The following is an 18,002-nucleotide window of genomic DNA, read 5'->3' as shown; positions in this document are numbered from 1 at the left end:
TGTTTTGAGCTTCACATCCTTGAATTCCTGATACTAGCTGAGAAAACAACATTCTGGCTGGTTAGGATTCACAACTCTGTGTTCCCTTCTGTTGTCAGGTTTGCTAGCGTGCCTGCACATGTCTTGCACTTGTAGTGGCAGAGAAGCTAATTTGGGAGGGATTCGCAATACTACTGTTGGGATCTTGTCTGGAGCCCATTGGGAACACACAGACAGAACTGCATTGGCTAAGGATACCTGGCTAACTTTGGAAAGCATAGAACAGCCCCATATGGAAGCAGTATTAGTTTGCCTGCTTTAGCAATAACCACAACTTTGCAGCAATTTTGTGTGTGTGTGTGAGAGAGAGAGAGAGAGAGAGAGCACAAAAAATGGGAAGAAGGTGATCACACACCAACATAAAATGATTTCTGAAGGAACAAAATGGTTTTGCAGCTTGAAATGCCACTGCTGAAGCATACAGAATAGAAAGGGTTAATAATGGAATGCACACATTAACCCACCTATGTGTTACCTAGACCATAAACTTCACAGATAGAGAAGAGAGAAAAGAGAGGCAGAATATAGCTCCATATGGAATGATGGAGAGGAGTCTAACAGAGCAAATCAACCTCCTGATCTGCCATGCTGGAAAAGGTCAGGATGGGGCCAATGTGTCTTTCTGCACAGTTCTGAAAACCTCTGCAAGTCTCCACTATTTGTGTGGAAGCTGCACAAGCAAGGAGCATCTCAATATGTCTATCCAAGTGGTGTCAGAAGCAACTATTGACAGTATCCCTGTCAGGGGAAACCTCAAAGCTGAGAAGAATGTGGATGCTCTCTGCTGTACAGCGAAGGGTGAGGTAGAAGACAGAATGAACCAATCTCTCCTGAAATTTAGCAAATTCTGTTCTTCAGAAAGGCAAGTTTGTGCTGTGTATTTGCCACCCAGTTGCTTTATTTACTTATTATTTGCCACATTCAAAGGCTGCCTTCCACAGCCTTGCAACATCTGTAACATTACAAATAACAAAATAATAAGAAACATCATCTAAAACAGAACAATTCTAAAAATCATCAGAGCAAGAGAAAACAGGACCAGCAGACTAAAACAATGTAAGTGTAAAAATAGACAGCAGCAAAAGCACATTCAAAGTCCATCATCAGGAAAGCATAACATAAATATCAACCTTTTGAAATGCACTGACCTTTTAGTCCCTTCCATCTAATTGTGTTGATTTAGCCCCTGGCATCTGATCTTGCTAATTTTATGTCATTCACTTCTCATGTGGAACTGATCTCTCCACTACTTTTAGTACCAAATAAGATCTATTCTTTTCTCAAGGATGCACCCAAAGGGATGAATATCTCACTCATTGTAGCAACTGGAAACTGGTTGATACAGAGTCAGATCCATTGGTCCTTCTAGCTCAGTAATGTCTACACCAGTGTTTCCCAAACTTGGGTCTCCAAGTCGTTCTTGGACTACAACTCCCATCATCCCTAGCTAGCAAGACCACTAATCAAGGATGATGGGAACTGTAGTCTGGAAACAGCTAGAAACACTGGTCTACACTAACTGGATCAGCTCCCGGGGTTTTCAAGCAGGAGTCTTTCCCAGCTATATTATTATTATTATTATTATTATTATTATTATTATTATTATTATTATTATTTTATTTATATCCCACCCTCCCTAGCTGAAGCCAGGCTTAGAGCGACTAACAACAGTAAAATAACACAGTTTACACAAAAATCACAATCAATTAATTGAAATACATTCGAAAATCAATTCATTCTAAAATTAATTCAGAATCAAATTAATGGCAATTGGGCTAGAGTTCTGTGAAGATTGCCAAAGGAGGGAGTCAGGCTGTGCCCTGGCCAAAGGCCTTGTGGAACAGCTCTGTCTTGCAGGCCCTGTGAAAAGATGTCAAGTCCCGCAGGGCCCTAGTCTCTTGTGACAGAGCGTTCCACCAGATCGGGGCCATGGCCGAAAAAGCCCTGGCTCTGGTTGAGGCCAGCCTAACCTCCCTGTGGCCCGGGATCTCCAAGATGTTTTATTTGAAGACTGTAAGGTCCTCTGTGGGACATACCAGGAGAGGTGGTCCCATAGGTACAAGGGTCCTAGGCCATATAGGGCTTTAAAGGTTAAAACCAGCACCTTAAACCTGATCCTGTACTCCACCGGGAGCTAGTGCAGCTGGTATAGCACCGGGTGAATGTGATCCCACGGCAAGGACCCCATAAGGAGTTTTGCCATGGCATTCTGCACCCTCTAGAATTTCTGGGTCAGTCTCAAGGGCAGCCCCACGTAGAGTCTACCTGGATTCGCTGGGGATTGAACCCAAGAACTGCTGCATCTAAAGCGGATGCCCTGCTGCTGAGCGATGGCCCTTACCTGATATGTGTCATTCATTTGATTTAAAATTTATATGCTGCCTGATTGTAATAAAACCTCCGAGGTGGTTTAACAGTAAATGTTGAAATTGTCAGGAAAATGGTTAAAAACATTTAACAATAATTAAAATTAATGGTAACATAGATTTAAACATGTCCGCACCCACCTGTCCAGACAGGTTGGCCTAAGCAAAAGTCTTTCAAGCAGGCACTGAGAAGAGCACAGCAAACACACCTGCCAGGTGTCAATGGGCAAAGAGTCCCAAACTGTAGGTGCTGCCACACTAACATGATGGGTAACTATTGGAACATATAAGCATATGTTTGTAAGCAAACCCTCATTTGGTGTGTGATTTTTTTTCCTACTTAAACACGCATAGAAACACAGCTTTAGATTTATAACCGGCAACTAATTAACAAAGACAATATGTTCTCTTGATTTAATTATTCTGCTGCTGTTGGTTTCTTATTATCATAATTGCCATGATGACTGTGTAGCCGTCACTTTTAGGAATGATTTTTTTTTAATTGTGGGTTGTTGTTGTTTTTAATATCAACAGAAAATCAATAGTGGGAACTGCTCAGTCTATGAGAAATGCTTACCTTTTTGGGGTGATCAGTTAAAAATGTGTGGTATAAGTAAAAAGCAGCTATTACTCAATATTAGTCTTCAGAAATGTACTTACAGCACTAACTGCTCCATTTCTGCCTGTACCTCCTTTCATTGGTGTAGAAAGCTTCTATACCAGGCATAGGCAAACTTGGCCCTACATATATTTTGGGACTACAACTCCCATCATCCCTACCACTGGTCCTGTTAGCTAGCGATGATGGGAGTTGTAGTCCCAAAACATCTGGAGGGCCAAGTTTGCCTATGCCTGCTCTATACAGAGATAGAACTCCCATCATCCCCAGCCAGCATCATCACTAGCCACCACATTGGTCAATGTGATTGCAAGTTGTTTTAATGGTGTAACCCACCTGGGGACTGTAGGGGAACAGCAGGAAATCCATCCAGATTGAATATATAACTCCCTTTGCCCATGAACATGCAGTTTGTCCTTCTAAGGCTTCTTCCAAATTCTGCCAACTCTGTGTGGCACTTCTAAGTTTAGTTCAAATTCTGAATTTTCAGCATCAGATCTGGACATGACTTGCCTCTTCCTCCCATCAGCCTATTTTTGTTACCCGCCATCGGAAGCAAAAAGCTCCAGACATACGTTCAGAGGAAACGTTTTGTCAGGACAGCATGATTAGACCTTCAAGCATAGCACCTTATTTTTTTCCTTTGTTACAGGTGACCAAAAGTATACTCAAGTTGTGGTTTTCTTTATACATTATAACTTAGAAAATAAAATTGCAGGCTCGGTGCCCTGGTGTTTCTTTGTCAATTCTGGGAAGAAGAGAAATGCTGCTGCTTTGCAACACTTCCACAGGGCATTTCTTAATACATTTCCCAATGTGCCAGGTGGCCCATGGCGATTTCCTTCAGTGTTCCTTCTATGAAATCAAATTAGTGTGCTTTGGAACCAGGGATATTCACAGCCTGTGGACAGCACTTCAGGTTTTAAGTGCTCATAAATGTCAAAATGTTACTGGGGGGGGCAGAGAACTTGTCATGGGGGCACTGATTCATTTGGTGACTGTGACATGTAGTCTAGCACAGAGCTGCTCTTCAAAAGCATGTCAAGATTGCGGGGCACCTAGGAAGCTCCTATCACTCAACATGGGAGGCCAAGTCATCGCAGTTCCTCCTTGTGGGGTTTGGATTCTCAGGTCAAACGGATTCTACTCCCTTTGTGATCAGGAGAATAAAGGTCCTACTAAATAGAAGATATATGCTGGAGAAACAACTAGCTATATAATAAAGGAAGGGCTTGTGGCCATGGCAAAGAGCGGCAAGGGGGACAGCGAGAACTGAAACAGTCCACTTTGTGGTTTAAAATGAACAAATAGTTAAACAGTTGTTATTCCTACAGCATTCATCAGAACATGCAGCCATGTCATTAAATAACACCTAACAACAGGAAGCAACTAAAAATATACAAACAAAACATTTAGGAAATCCTGCAGCTTCAGGAAAACAGAGCTTTGAATTGTGTTTTTAATGATTAGGGTTCACAGGAGTGCAATAGTCAGGTTGCTAATCTGTCCAGTCACAAAGACAATGTTAGGTCAAGGCTTTCAACCTCAGGCCAGGAGATACATTAAGGAAGGCTATGCACTTGTTTTTCTATAGAGAATTAACACTGAACAAGAACAGCAAATGGGCTAGACCAAGCCTTTTGTTTTTTTACCCTGACATAGAGTCATGCACCTAATTAGTTGACTAGGGTGTGATGACTGCTGGAGATCGGTTGCCTCTTCAGCCGGTTTCCAATTAGATGAGCACCAGGTTTTGAGTTTTGTTTTCTTCAGCTCCTCAGGTCACTGAAAGAAAAGGTCAGGAGTTCACCTGCTCGTTCTTACCTGTCAAGCTCTTGGTGGTTTAACTCTAAGCAAAAAGTGTGCACTTGAGCTGGAACAGAGTTTTTAAAAGAAAACACATTGTAACAGGAAGGACAGCAACAACAATCCAATTTTTTCCCTTGTGAGCAGTGCAATGAGATTAATACACATTGCTAAGCTATTGCTATTAATTCCCCTTTGTTACATTATATAGCTGTGGCATGATACAGAATTTGTGTTACTATGGAGCTGTGGTATTCTGGAATAATGCTACAACCTTAGACACCACAGGGCTGAGGAACGTCTGGCCCTGTCGGACTCAATGGGCCTGGTGTGGCTCGCAAGGCTATTTCCCACAAACCATACCCACCTGCCTCATGCCTGATTTTATATATGATGTCAAGTGTGGGGCAAGTATAGAAACAGTGAGGAAGGAACAATCAGGATTTTAAAAGGTGCTCTGAATTGTTCCTTTACAAGCAGGTTTCCTTGTCAGCTGATCTGGAGAGAGCAAACCTCTTTGAAAGCAGGTTCCTAGCACCATTGAAGAAGGTTGCTATAGCTCTCAAACAGCCACTTCCTTGAAGATTAAAACTAATATTAAATTTGTATACTACTCTTCAGCCGAAGATCTCAGGGTGGTTCCAGAACTGACCAAGAAACATTTTGCATTTTTATGTTGTGAACTGTCCTGTGATGCAGAGCGGTGTACAAATGTAATAAATAAATGATAAATAAATAAATAGTCTGAATATGATTTTGGAAAAATAAGAAACTGAACTTGACAGATCCCCAGTCCCTAGTGTAACTGAAATAGTAGCAGAGATTCTTAATATAAGGTTTGCAATGAAAGAAAAGATGCCTCCTTGAAATGCAGGTGGTTTTCTGCAGATTTATCATGGTATGTGGGAACAGAATTAAACTTATCTAGGGCATTTGAGAGCAACAAATTAAATAAAAGATCAAAAGTGGCTTTGGGGTTTTCCACTCTTCATGTAAATTGCCTGAAGGTGGAGGGAATCTCATAAAGGATTTGGAAGAAATGTAGTTTCTTTTCTTCCTCTATTACTTCACTTCTGTAATACAAAGGAGGAAAATCTCTTAATAAACAGAATTATTTTAAAAGGCCCTGTGGCTTAGCTGCCCAGCTAATATTTTCTCAGTATGATGCTTTGCAAAAAGGGTGACCATAACATTGTTCAATTACCTACGTTAGGTGTTCAGACATTCCATTTCACCATGACAATATTTTCCTCTGTGTGTGCAGCCTTTCTCCCTGTCTGTTTGTGTATCTCAACAGTCAGGCAAATTCTGAAAATCTGAGCACAAGCATATTATTATTTCAGACCTTAAAGGTTGTTTTCATTAGACCAATTTAAAGTCTTTTTTCCCATCTACAAATAACCAAAGGCAGCTTCCTCAGAACATGCCCAACCCACATCTTCTCATGCATCTATAAGCTATGTGGAAATATTCATAGCTGTCAAGCACTGCCATCAGGATTTGTGTCCCCAGCGGTTCACTGGAGTGAGAAGCCTCAAGCCTCAGGTGATGCCAAAAGAAACAGAAAGGAATATGCAAGCCTTTTTTTTATACTCATCACATTTTAAAATCTTGTATCATTGCCACATAGATCTGCAGCTCTGCCTATCTGTGTCCACCTCCCCTGAGCTCCTGTGGTGCAGAGGAGAAGATGCCATCAAAAGCTGAGAGGGAGGGAGTACACTATATACTGTGTTTGGGGATCTTCCAGCCTTTTTTCTGGGAGATTCTCTCAGTGTCCCCACAACTGAAGAAAGCAAAGCCAAATGCCCCCAGGAATCCCCCCAGGCCGTATCTCTCACTGGATTTGTGCTGTGCCTCCCTCAAGTGCTGGAATGTGTCTTTGAAATGTGAGCTTGCCCTTTGCTTGCCTGGGTGGAGAGATGTGGGGTGGGGGCAACTGTACAAGCATGTAACATCCACTACTCTCCATTTTTGCCTCTGGCCATTTCCTCTTTTGCCTCTGGCCCTGCTTTCTACTGCAGCATCTAGAAGGCCCTGCTTTCTACTGCAGCATCACCACGAGGTGATGCAGTCTTTGGACTAGAAAGGTCCCCCCACTTCTGGTCAAGTGAACAGCACTACTTTTTGGTCTTCTTCAGTTTGGCAATAGACCTGTTACCATTATTTCAGTCCCAACCTTAAAACACTTTGTATGCTTAGCAATCCACAAACTTCCCTTTAATGCAGGGATGGGAAACCTGTGGCCCTCCAGATGTTGTAGAAATACAGCTCTCATCATCCCTAGCTAGCACAACCCAATGGTCAGTGGTGATAGGAGTTGTAGTCAAACAACATCTGGGGGGCCCCAAGTTCCCCATCCCTGTGGATACCTTGCTAATTCTGTTGGCCCCATTTCATGGATTTGGGAGGTAGACCCAGCTGTGATATTACTGCTTAGTTGCTTGTTGAGTTGCTTGCTTGCCTGGTCTCAGCTAACAAACAGGGACAAACTGGAACCTGCTAGTGGTTTGACATGGAACATACACAGCACAAGCAATAAAGATACTGTCTAGTATTGCAACTGAGGGATGAACACAACATGATGTTATTCATGCAACTAGGAAATTGCACATTGTTGTTGGAAGTAAATAGCCAGCAAAGGGCTCTCTGATCCAGACTGGGACCATACATGGTGGGAAGAGAGGCTTTAAATTCCCCTGAAATTGCCACAACACAAATTACATCTCTCTGTAGTTCCTCCCTTTTTTCCATCAGGGTAAAAACAATCCATCATTCACACAGTTGGACCATTGGATTGTTTGTGCATGTGTTGATATGTGTGCATGTTTGGGACAATGAGAGGAGAGGCAGCATGGAACTTATAAACTGCAATTTTTCTATTAGTTTATGAAGCTAATAGTAGCTATAAAGTGAATGAGATTATTTATATCTGCTAACCCCCCCCCCCCAGTTGCCCTCTTAAAGGAACAGAAACATCCACCCAGATGGATGTTGGCAATTCATCAATTAGTAAAACAGCTCTGTGAAAAATGAAAGTCCAAATGTCATTTCCTCCCATTTCACATTTGAATGATTTGTCTCCATTATCTCAAATGAGGCCTGCAGAACATAAGGCCTGCAGACCTACTGCAGTTGTCTACCTGACTTTTTAACAGACCATCGGGGGCAATCTCTGCTACAATTATTGCTCCTCTCAGTAAAATTTAGTTCATTTAGTTCATTTATAGGCCTTTTTTTCAGTGGTACCCAAAATACAGCATCATAAAAACAACAACTTAAAGGGACGGGGTTAAGGTTTTGTAGAGGAATTAGAGAACTCTGAATCTGGAATTCAGCAAGGAAAAACTGGAGCTATTTCCCCCATCTTTGGTGTGTGTGTGAAATAGCTTGGTTTACCGAGTCTATTCCTGCAACATCCTCAGAGGCCTGCCCGTAACTGATGGGACTAATGGAAGAAAAGAGAAGTCATAGTGGTAATAGTCAACTGGCCAGAAACACAAGCAAGCAGACTGACACGGGTATCTGACGTTCTTCTAACTGCAGCTTGGCATGTAGGAATCAACAGGTGAAGCTTTTCATCATGGAGGTAGGCACTGTATCACTTGCTAATGTCTGAAAATCAAATCACCAGATGCTGGTAAGGCAATCCAAGAGATGAGAAGTGGGAGCACAGAAAAGCATGTGTTGATGCAGGCGGAGAGCTTGAGTGTGAGAGGAATTAAAAGGCAACAGATAAAAGAGAGAGCAGAAATGGCAGTTCAGAGAGAACTATGAATAAAAGAGTCCACTAAGGGGTTCTGACAGTGGCGCCATCAGAATAGGACTTTAGAGGAAAAGTCCAGGGCTCCACCCTGCATATTGGGGAGCCCTAAATGCAGCTGGGCCAGTTTACCACATTTTGAAGTAATACAGTTACCATTTAAAGTGGGAGCATCTGTAAGATCATTAATCCTAGAGTCCAAAATTACCTAATGATAGCACAGAGTACAGAGGAAATCTTACAGGCAGGGTGGGACAGGTTAACAAAGAATAGGATAAAAAAATAGAGCATTAGGTTAAAAATATGTCAGAAATGCTTTCCTACTTTACGTTGCAATTCTGCACACAACTTCCCTGAGCACGTCCCAATGAACTAAATGGGACCCACTTTTGAGTAGACATGCATAGGCCTGTAGCCTTAGGATTTAATCAAAATGTCATGGTTCTCAGAGTGATTTGGGTTTTGCAACTCTGACTTAGATTGTTAGATCTGTAAGACAAGACAATTGAGAAAGTACAAGAGGATGTTAGCCACAGGACAAGTGATATGCAGTCGCAATGTGGGTTGTGAAAAGCCCATTAATCGGACATCCATGGACTTTTTTCTTTCTTTAAATAGCTCAAATATTTACTCATGAGTAGCTGTGGTGAAATGCCTGGATTTATTCCAGAAAAGGATTTGCGGTGTAACTTGCTCCACTGAGTTTCGTAATTGAAATAATGTGCAAGATAAACTGACAAGCTACTTTGGCGGAATTTATTATAAATATTAATACCCTGTTTTCTCATGACTCATGCCCAAGGCATGCTTGTAAACTATTCTGGAATGGAGTAACTGATAGCCACATTACAGCTGATGTGTATTTAAAGAAAGACAAACCCAAACTTTCAGAGGACACCTAAAGAGATTAAACTGAAATGCTGCTCCAGGCTCTACTGCAAGTCCAAAAGACAATGATAGATTTGCTTTCCTTTCAGATTAAATTGAATGTCTGATTTTAAAGTAGTTTACCTGTTCCTGACTTTGAAAGCAACATTTTCCTTAACTTTTTTTTTTTTTACTGTTGTTTAGAATCCACTCATTTTTGTGTGTTCTAGAAATTGGCACCTCTGTATGAAAGTGATTCCTGAGAATGTAGCCTCTCTGCCTGGCTCAGAAAGAAGTCTGGGTGCAAGTGTGTTTGCTTGGGGACCACAGGACTGGCATAGAACCACTTTCAGTTTCAGAGATATTTAAGGCCAGGCTGACCACCCCACCTCCTCTTCCTTTCTAAGTATAGCGTTCAGCTCCCACCCCTGGTAGGCATTGTGAGTTTAACTGGTTGACACAAAGCAGCTGAGTAGAATTTTTATTGTCCTTTTCTGTGATTGGCTTGCAGAGGTTTTTTTGGGTTTTGTTGTTGTTGTTACTCAAATGTTACAGTGTTGGGTGCTGGATGATTAGGCTGATTGTTTTAATTGTCTTTGGTCACTTGTTAGGTGTTTGCAGGAAGAAGTTGAAACAGATAGTGAGTATCCTAAGGCACATACTCTGGGTGGGGTTGCGACCTTGAGAGGGCTTGAATCAGGAAGACCACCTCCTCACCTTAAGGGTGTGACAGGAGGAAAGAGTTGAAAATTAATTTTACTCTATGCAGGGTAGGTTTGTCCAGTCTACCGGCTTAGGAACTGGATAGAGTTTGAGGATACTTCCTGCACATGATTTCATTTTGCCCCTATGCACTTGCAAAAATTCATTATTCTACAGAATTCACCAGCATGATAAATCCTGGTGATCTATAAAGCTTTGTTTCTCATGCAGAGCCAATGGGCTTAATATGTTTTGCCTTCTCCTGGATTCACTTGAAGTCTGTTGACTAGAAAGAGAGTATGCTCAAAAACCTTCCTCAGTCCATTTGAATGAAGAGGTAGAATGACAGGGACAGGGACAGATGCAAGCCTCCCCCAGCCACTTTATAGACAGCGAAATCAGATGCACGGTTTATAAGAACAAGTTGGTTGCGTATGTAATTTTTCCATTAGCGATTCTGCAGAAGGAGCATTGATAATTATGCCCCCCAGTGAATCTTCCTGAGGCACTGTTCACCTGGCATTGTTGAAGGTGGGGGAGGAGGTGGGACGGAGGCTGAATATGTGCATTTTAAATTTCTGCCATTGCATTTTCACTGAAGTGTGGGGGCCCTGGAAGTTTCCTGATGGTTTTTAATGCAATTGGTTCCACTTAGGAAAGATGACATGTGGAAATGTGATGAGCTGAACGCTTCTTAGGTAATTGGAATTCAGGCAGTGGCAGCCGCAGCAACAATAACAACAACCTGTTGCCTTGTCACAGCTCTTAAGGAAAAGGAGGGAGGGGTGGGGCTTCTGTTTTCTTTCTATGTTGTGGAAGTCAGTGGGGCTTCCGTTTTCTTTCTATGTTGTGGAAGTCAGTGCATCCATCATATTACCCACTGATCCTAGATGTTGGCTCCTTAAACCAAAATTTTCTGAATGTCAAAAGTTTATGCACTTGTGACAGAATTGGTTGTTACCCAGAACTCCTTAGTCCCTTTCCTCCTTAAGTATAGTAATGAGGCCCACGGCAGCATAGTGGCTAGCATGTCAGACTAGGACCTTGGAGACCCGGGTTCAAATAGCCACTCAGCTATGAATCTCACTGGGTGACTTTGGGCCAGTCATTTCCTCTCAGCCTAACTTACCTTAACAGAGTTGTTGTGTGGATTAAATGAGGAGGGAGAGAACAATGTAGGCCAGCTTGTGCTCCTTGGAGAAAAAGGTGGGATATAAATGCAATAGAGAAAAAAATAAGAATAATGAGATGTATGATGTGGCATGATCACACATGTTTCTCCACTCTCATTTGATAACAGTAATGGAGTCTGACCATTGGTGCATCTGTGCCAGTGTTGTCTACACTGACTGACAGAAGCTCTTCAGGATTTCAGCCACAAACTTTTCCAAGCCGTGCTCAGAGATGTCAAACATGGAACATGGGTCTCGCTTTCCTGTGCTTCTGGGACAGCTCAGCTGAGGTCCTACTGGGCTTTTCAACAAACATGGGCACTGAAGAAGGCTCCATAGACCATGGAACAGATGATGAGTAGATTGAAATGAAGGATACTCACAAGCACCTTTTGGCCACCTTGAAAGCAAGGTAAGCACAACCAAATCCCTTCACTTCACCCAAGAGAAATTCACATTTTAAAAAGAGAATAACCCCCTTTCATCAAATAATTCTCATTATTTTTATTATTTGATGAAGGAGTGTCAGGAAAAAATGCCTGAGATTGTTTTGGCATATCGCTAGAATTCTCCCAGACTCACTAAAAAAATAATTTTAAAGGATTCCTTCTGAGCAACCAGGAAGAGTTGAATTGTATGATAGCTTTTTCCTCTCTTAAGCTTTTACCTTTCTTTTCCTTAGATTGTTTTGTAGGTGTAAGAGCTGGTAGGGTTGAAGATAGAGGACTCCTATGAAGCACAGTATATCTTCAATTCCACTCACAATTTAATGAATTGGAGGCAGGCTCTTAATATAATTCTTATCTATATTTTAGCATAATGACTGCAAATCCAATTTTATAAGCCAATATCTTAATCCCTATCACATTTTAATGTGCATCTGTGCATGCACATTCCAAATAGATATAAATTGGCTTACATAACACTCTTTCTCTATAGTATATTACCTTCCTAAATTATTCTGGGTGTGAGGATATGCCTTTCTTTAGCATTTCAGTCTTGTTTTAATACATGATATAGCCCTTAAATAATATGCAATTCATGTCTTTGTCATTCATATACACCTCTGAGCCAATAAACTGAACATTAAGGGTCAAATTTCACATTATGTTAAATGTGCTTAACACTGGCCACTTCCTTTTTTAAAGATAAAACTGCAGAGCAGGCATTCAGCCTTGCTTAGGACTGTGTTGCACAGCCAGGAGGGTTTCATCCTTCTACCAACTGCCATTTGCCCACTGAAAATTATATCCCACACAGGAGGTGTTATTTCCCCAGTCCAAGCCCAATAGAATGTCACAATGGACAATTTTAATCGGTAGAAAAGGTAGGAGATGAGCAAATTCTGGAGAGATGAAGCAGCATTGTGAGGAAGGCCGGGGAGATAAAGGAACATCAAATAAGGAGATGGGAGGGTCAGAAGCCAGGAAGATACAAGGGAAGCTGACTACAAGCTCCCTTGCACAAATGGGTACAAAAATTAGAAAGAGGAGGAGGAGGAGGAGGAGGAGAATCTAGGGGAAGAACGAAAAGCAAAAGGTGACCAATTCTAGCTGGAGATTCCTCTCAAAGAACATAAGAGCCTGCTGCGCTGACCACTTTTGCTGTATTTTGTATGTGTTTATATCAATACATTTTTATATTTTAAAAGCCTGCTGAATCAGGCAAATGGCGCCTCTAACCCAGCATCCCATTCTCACAGCAGCCAAACAGATCCCCCAAGAACCCCAGAAACAGGACAAAAGCTTTCTCCCCTCCTGCAGTTTCTAGCAGCTGGTATCGAGAAGCATTATTGCTTCTGATTGTGGAGGCAGAGCAAAGCCATCCTGCTAGCAGCTGCTGATAGCTGTGTCTTCCATGAATTTGTCTAATCCTCTTCTAAAGCCATCTAGATCTACAAGCCATCACTGTCTCCTGTAGTAGCAAGTTCCATAGTTTAACTATGAGACGCACAAAGAAGCACTTTCATTCACCTGTCCTGAATTTTCAAACATGCAGCTTCATAGGATCTCCAAAAATTCTAGTACTATGAGAGAGGGAAAATTTCCCCCCATCCACTTTTTCAATGCCATGCATAACTTTTTATTATGCTATGTTTTACTAAACTAAAAAGTCCCAGATGCTGCAACCTTTCCTCACAGGGGAAATCAGTCCTTGAATGGAGCGTTACAACAACTAATACAACAGGATTATATTCCTATACTGATCTTAGTAGCTCTCATGCGCAACAGCATGGAAGCATGGAAGCATAGAGTGTAGCTGTGCAGAAAAAGCTCAGGCCCCTGTGCAGAAAAAGCTCAGGCCCCTGTGCAGAAAAAGCTCAGGTCTGCAAAGGAGGCAGCCCACATGAAGTCTTCAACAAGATCTGTAATCCAGAAATATTGGGGCTTCAAATCTCACAGGACGCTTTCCACACAGAGTTGTATACCTGAAGGCTGCTTCCCTATAGATGCTCTCATAGCAGGGCTGGATTTAGGTTAGATGATGCTCTAAGCTACTGAAGGTAATGGGGCCCTTCATAGGCGCCGACTCCATGGGGCTTGAGGGGGCCTGAGCCCCCTCAAAAATTCGTTTGGGGGGGCTCGGCCCCCCCAATAATCTCGGGCGCCCCTCCAGCAGAGCGCCGCCGCCGCGCTGGCTCTGCCTGTCGACGCTTGGCGCGTCCGCGGCTTTTATAGGGCGCCCGGCGCGCACCAGCTCGATAACGGGCACCGGCGCGGCGGGGGGCGCCGGGCCGGGGCCGGCCTGTCTCCTTGGCAACCCCATTGAGCAGCGCCGGCTCCCCCGGGAGGGCCATCCCCCCGCGCCGCCAATCGCCAACACCGCCGACGCTGTGGCTGCCCGAGCCCGAGCCTGAGCCAAAGCCCGAGCCCGAGCTCGAGCCAAAGCCCGAGCCCGAGCCAAAGCCCGAGCCCGACAGTCAGTCAGTCAGTCAAGAAGGAAGGAAGGAAGGAAGGAAGGAAGGAGAAATGGGGAGGGAGACGAGGGAGGGAAATTGCACGTAGGGTAAAGAAAGGAGAAGGGCAAACGAGACGAGCTTCCAACCCAAAAAAGGGCTGGAAGACTCGGAGGATGAAGGATCGGGAAAGAAAGCGACGCCTTCCCCGCCCGCGACGTCGCCCACTTGTCATTGGCAGCGCAGCGGGCGCCCAGAGGGGCTGGGCACCGGCGGAGGGCCGCTCCACAGCCGCGGAGGACAGCTGCGCGGCTAGCAAGGCGCGCCACGTAGAGCGCGGTCCTTGTGTGGCCCGGTGGCCAGGCAAGCTCGGGCGGGGACCCCCATGCGAATCTAAGACGGGAGAAGAGGGCAGAGCAAAGGGGGTCCCTTCCCCAACCTCCGGCTCTGAGACTTCCCTGCGCCCCAGAAAAGCGAAAGGATTTTCTCTCTCTCTTTTTTTTATAAATATTTTATTAAGTTTTCAAATACAAAGTTAGAAACATACACTGAAGAAAAAAGTAAAAGAACAAGAAAAAGAAAAAAAGAAAAAGAAGAAAAGAAAACCAACCATTCAACACATTTTTTATATAACTAACTGGACTTCCTCGCATCTCCCTTACCCTGCATTCTTTATAATAAAGATATCAGCAAATTATTACCTTGTTTCGTACCTTATTTTGTACTTTTCAAATACTATACCTCTAAATTTAACATACTTTTCATCAGTTACTTATATCTTAAATTAAACATAGTATTACCTTAGATTTTGACCTTTTCTTACTTAAAATATAATTTCCTGTTTCCCAAATCTAATTGCTGAAGCTATAGTTTCCGAATCGTGTAAATTTTTAACATTCATACAACTTATATTGTTTTTGTAAATAGTCCTTAAATTTTTTCCAGTCCTCTTCCGTTGTTTCTTCTCCCAAATCTCGGATTCTGCCAGTCATTTCAGCCAGTTCCATGTAGTCCATCAATTGCGTCTGCCACTCTTCCAGTGTGGGCAAATCTTGTGTCTTCCAATATTTTGCGATAAGTATTCTTGCTGCTGTAGTTGCATACATAAAGAAAGTTCTATCCTTCTTTAACCCTTTCTGGCCAACAATGCCCAAGAGGAAGGCCTCTGGTTTCTTGGGAAAGGTATACTTAAATACATTTTTTAACTCATTATAGATCATTTCCCAGAAGGCCTTCACTTTTGGACAAGTCCACCGGAGGTGAAAGAATGTCCCTTCAGCCTCCTTACATTTCCAACATTTATTATCAGACAGGTGATATATTTTTGCAAGCTTGACTGGGGTCATGTACCACCTATAAATCATTTTCATAATATTTTCCTTCAAGGCATTACATGCCGTGAATTTCATTCCGGTGGTCCATAACCTTTCCCAGTCCTCAAACATGATGTTATACCCAATATCCTGAGCCCATTTTATCATGGCTGATTTGACTGTCTCATCCTGAGTGATTTTCTCTTCAACCTGCCCTCCATCCTCTTGCGGAAAACTCTGTGCCTGCCCTGCCCGTATCTTGTTTTTGCTTTTTAATTCCACACACGCACCCTTCGGACTTCGTGGCAATCGGGCGCGCGGGTGCGTTTCCTAAGAGAGTGAGGACCCCCGCCTCTTCCCCACCTGCTCCCTCGCCAGCCAGCCAGCCAGCCGCGCGCCCTAGCCGGAGAGCCCCGACCGTCCCCGTCGCGCAATCGGCTGGATCTCCCTTCAGCAGGCCGGGCTCACAACTCGGCCCATGGACCCCCCAGCAGCGGATCTCCGGCCTAGCTGAAGAATCCGGCAACAAGCCCCCTCCTCCCCAATCGCTCCGCCGAAATACGCTCCAAAACCCCCCAGATAGGCCGCCGGCCGCCAAGTCTCGTGGCGCCCTGAGCGAGGGTCTCTCCCCAACACCGCCACCTCGAACTGTGTTCTCCCGGCTACCCGAGCGAAGCAGCGGCAGGACCCCGGTATGGGCCCCCCCAATATTTTTTATAAGTCGGCGCCCCTGGGGCCCTTTATATGTCCAGCTGTCCTTTGACAACAACAAATTGCCCCTGTTTTTTGTGTTGAACATATGCTATATGGTAATTTAGGGACCTAATAGGTATCTAAAGCCATTTGCACATGTTGCCATGCAGAATATAGGCACCCTATACATAGAAATGAGCAAACCAGTGATATTTTAGGGAGCAGGCTAGCAGGCGGGGTGCATTACTTACGTCATAGGAGCCTACACAACACAAAACACTGTTGCTGTATGTAGGTTTTATTTTATTTGTTTTTTAATCTTATATTTTGGAAATGAACATCCAGGTTTTTTTTCCTTTTAATTTTTTTGGGGCCCCAAGAGAGTGGGGCCCTGAGCTATAGCTTGTTTAGCTTATACGTAAATCCAGCACTGTCCCATAGTATTCAAGATGCTGAGGGAAGGGATAGCTGGAGCGTGCAATACTGGAAGAGGAGTAGCTACCAACAGCTATACACCCTGCTACACACTGCTTGATCGTAAAACCCAAAAAGTGTTCCTGTGCAAGAAGGTCGTAAGGCCTGAATAGGACTGAAGTCATAAAAGAAACTCTGGATCAGACAAATAGGTGATCCCACAAAACCGGTTTCGTAATATATTGTAATATATAGTATTTAAGCTATGAAATATATATTGGTCAAGGTGGCAATGCTCCTGAAAATCTTATATTTTGGAAATGTACACCCAGTTTTATTTTCCTTTAAATTATTTTGGGGGCCCCAAGAGAGTGGGGCCCTAAGCTACAGCTTGCTTAGCTTATACATAAATCCGGAACTGCCAACCATCAAACCAACACCTCCTGCTATCTTTTACTGTCTTCATGAGGAAATAACTTCTGATAGCTGCCACCCCGTGTCTATTCAAGGCCAATTTAAGATGTCCACCAGCACATTATGACACTAGATGTACAGTAAACTCTGGATACCTAAAGTATTTTTTTGGACTTCAACTTCCATTATTTTAAGCGATAAGTAAGAAAACCTTTTCTTTCCCATAGATAACTCCTCTGTCTGCAGTGCTTTTCTGCAAGCATGCGATAAGGGTATCTGCAATACAAATGTAGCTCAATTATCTTTAGCTGGAATCTCAGCACTGAACTGTGCAGGAGAATTTTTCGTCACTGGATTTTAAAAAGGGTTGGGGAGGTAAGCTGAGAATAAAAGACTGCTTCTTGAAAAGATCCATTTAGCTAGTGATGGTGAGACACAGTGGTATTTTGCAAGATGAAAAACTGCTAATTTTTTCTCTTCAAGTACATTTTAAGAAAATGAATTGTTTTTATTTTACTTTAATTATATGCTACATTTTCTCGTTTCTTTGCTGTCAGAAAGTTTTGAAGAGAAAGTTCACCAAACAGCCCTTCCCAGAATGTTGTAAACATTCAGTTCTTTTTGAAAGTTTTTCATAGAATCATAGAATCATAGAGTTGGAAGAGACCACAAGGGCCATCGAGTCCAACCCCCTGCCAAGCAGGAAACACCATCAGAGCACTCCTGACATATGGTTGTCAAGCCTCTGCTTAAAGACCTCCAAAGAAGGAGACTCCACCACACTCCCTGGCAGCAAATTCCACTGTCGAACAGCTCTTACTGTCAGGAAGTTCTTCCTAATGTTTAGATGGAATCTTCTTTCTTGTATGGAATCTTCTCTGGAGCAGCAGAAAACAACCTTTCTCCCTCCTCTATGTGACATCCTTTTATATATTTGA

General features: G+C 43.1%; 1 long non-coding RNA gene across 1 annotated transcript; it reads right to left on the bottom strand.

Moving 5' to 3' along the window:
• Positions 1-4,435: 4,435 nt before the first annotated feature.
• LOC309541274 lies at positions 4,436-8,789 on the bottom strand. The gene is made up of 3 exons (XR_014223686.1): positions 8,348-8,789; positions 6,035-6,146; positions 4,436-4,809 (listed from the first exon to the last, which is right to left on the bottom strand). It is a non-coding gene; the product is annotated as an uncharacterized lncRNA (long non-coding RNA).
• Between the last annotated feature and the right edge of the window lie 9,213 nt (positions 8,790-18,002).

Source organism: Podarcis vaucheri (assembly GCF_965113315.1).
Source record: "Podarcis vaucheri genome assembly, chromosome: 1".
Lineage (NCBI taxonomy): Eukaryota > Metazoa > Chordata > Lepidosauria > Squamata > Lacertidae > Podarcis > Podarcis vaucheri.
Note: the sequence above shows the minus strand (reverse complement) of the source record. Positions and strands in the feature narration are given on the sequence as shown.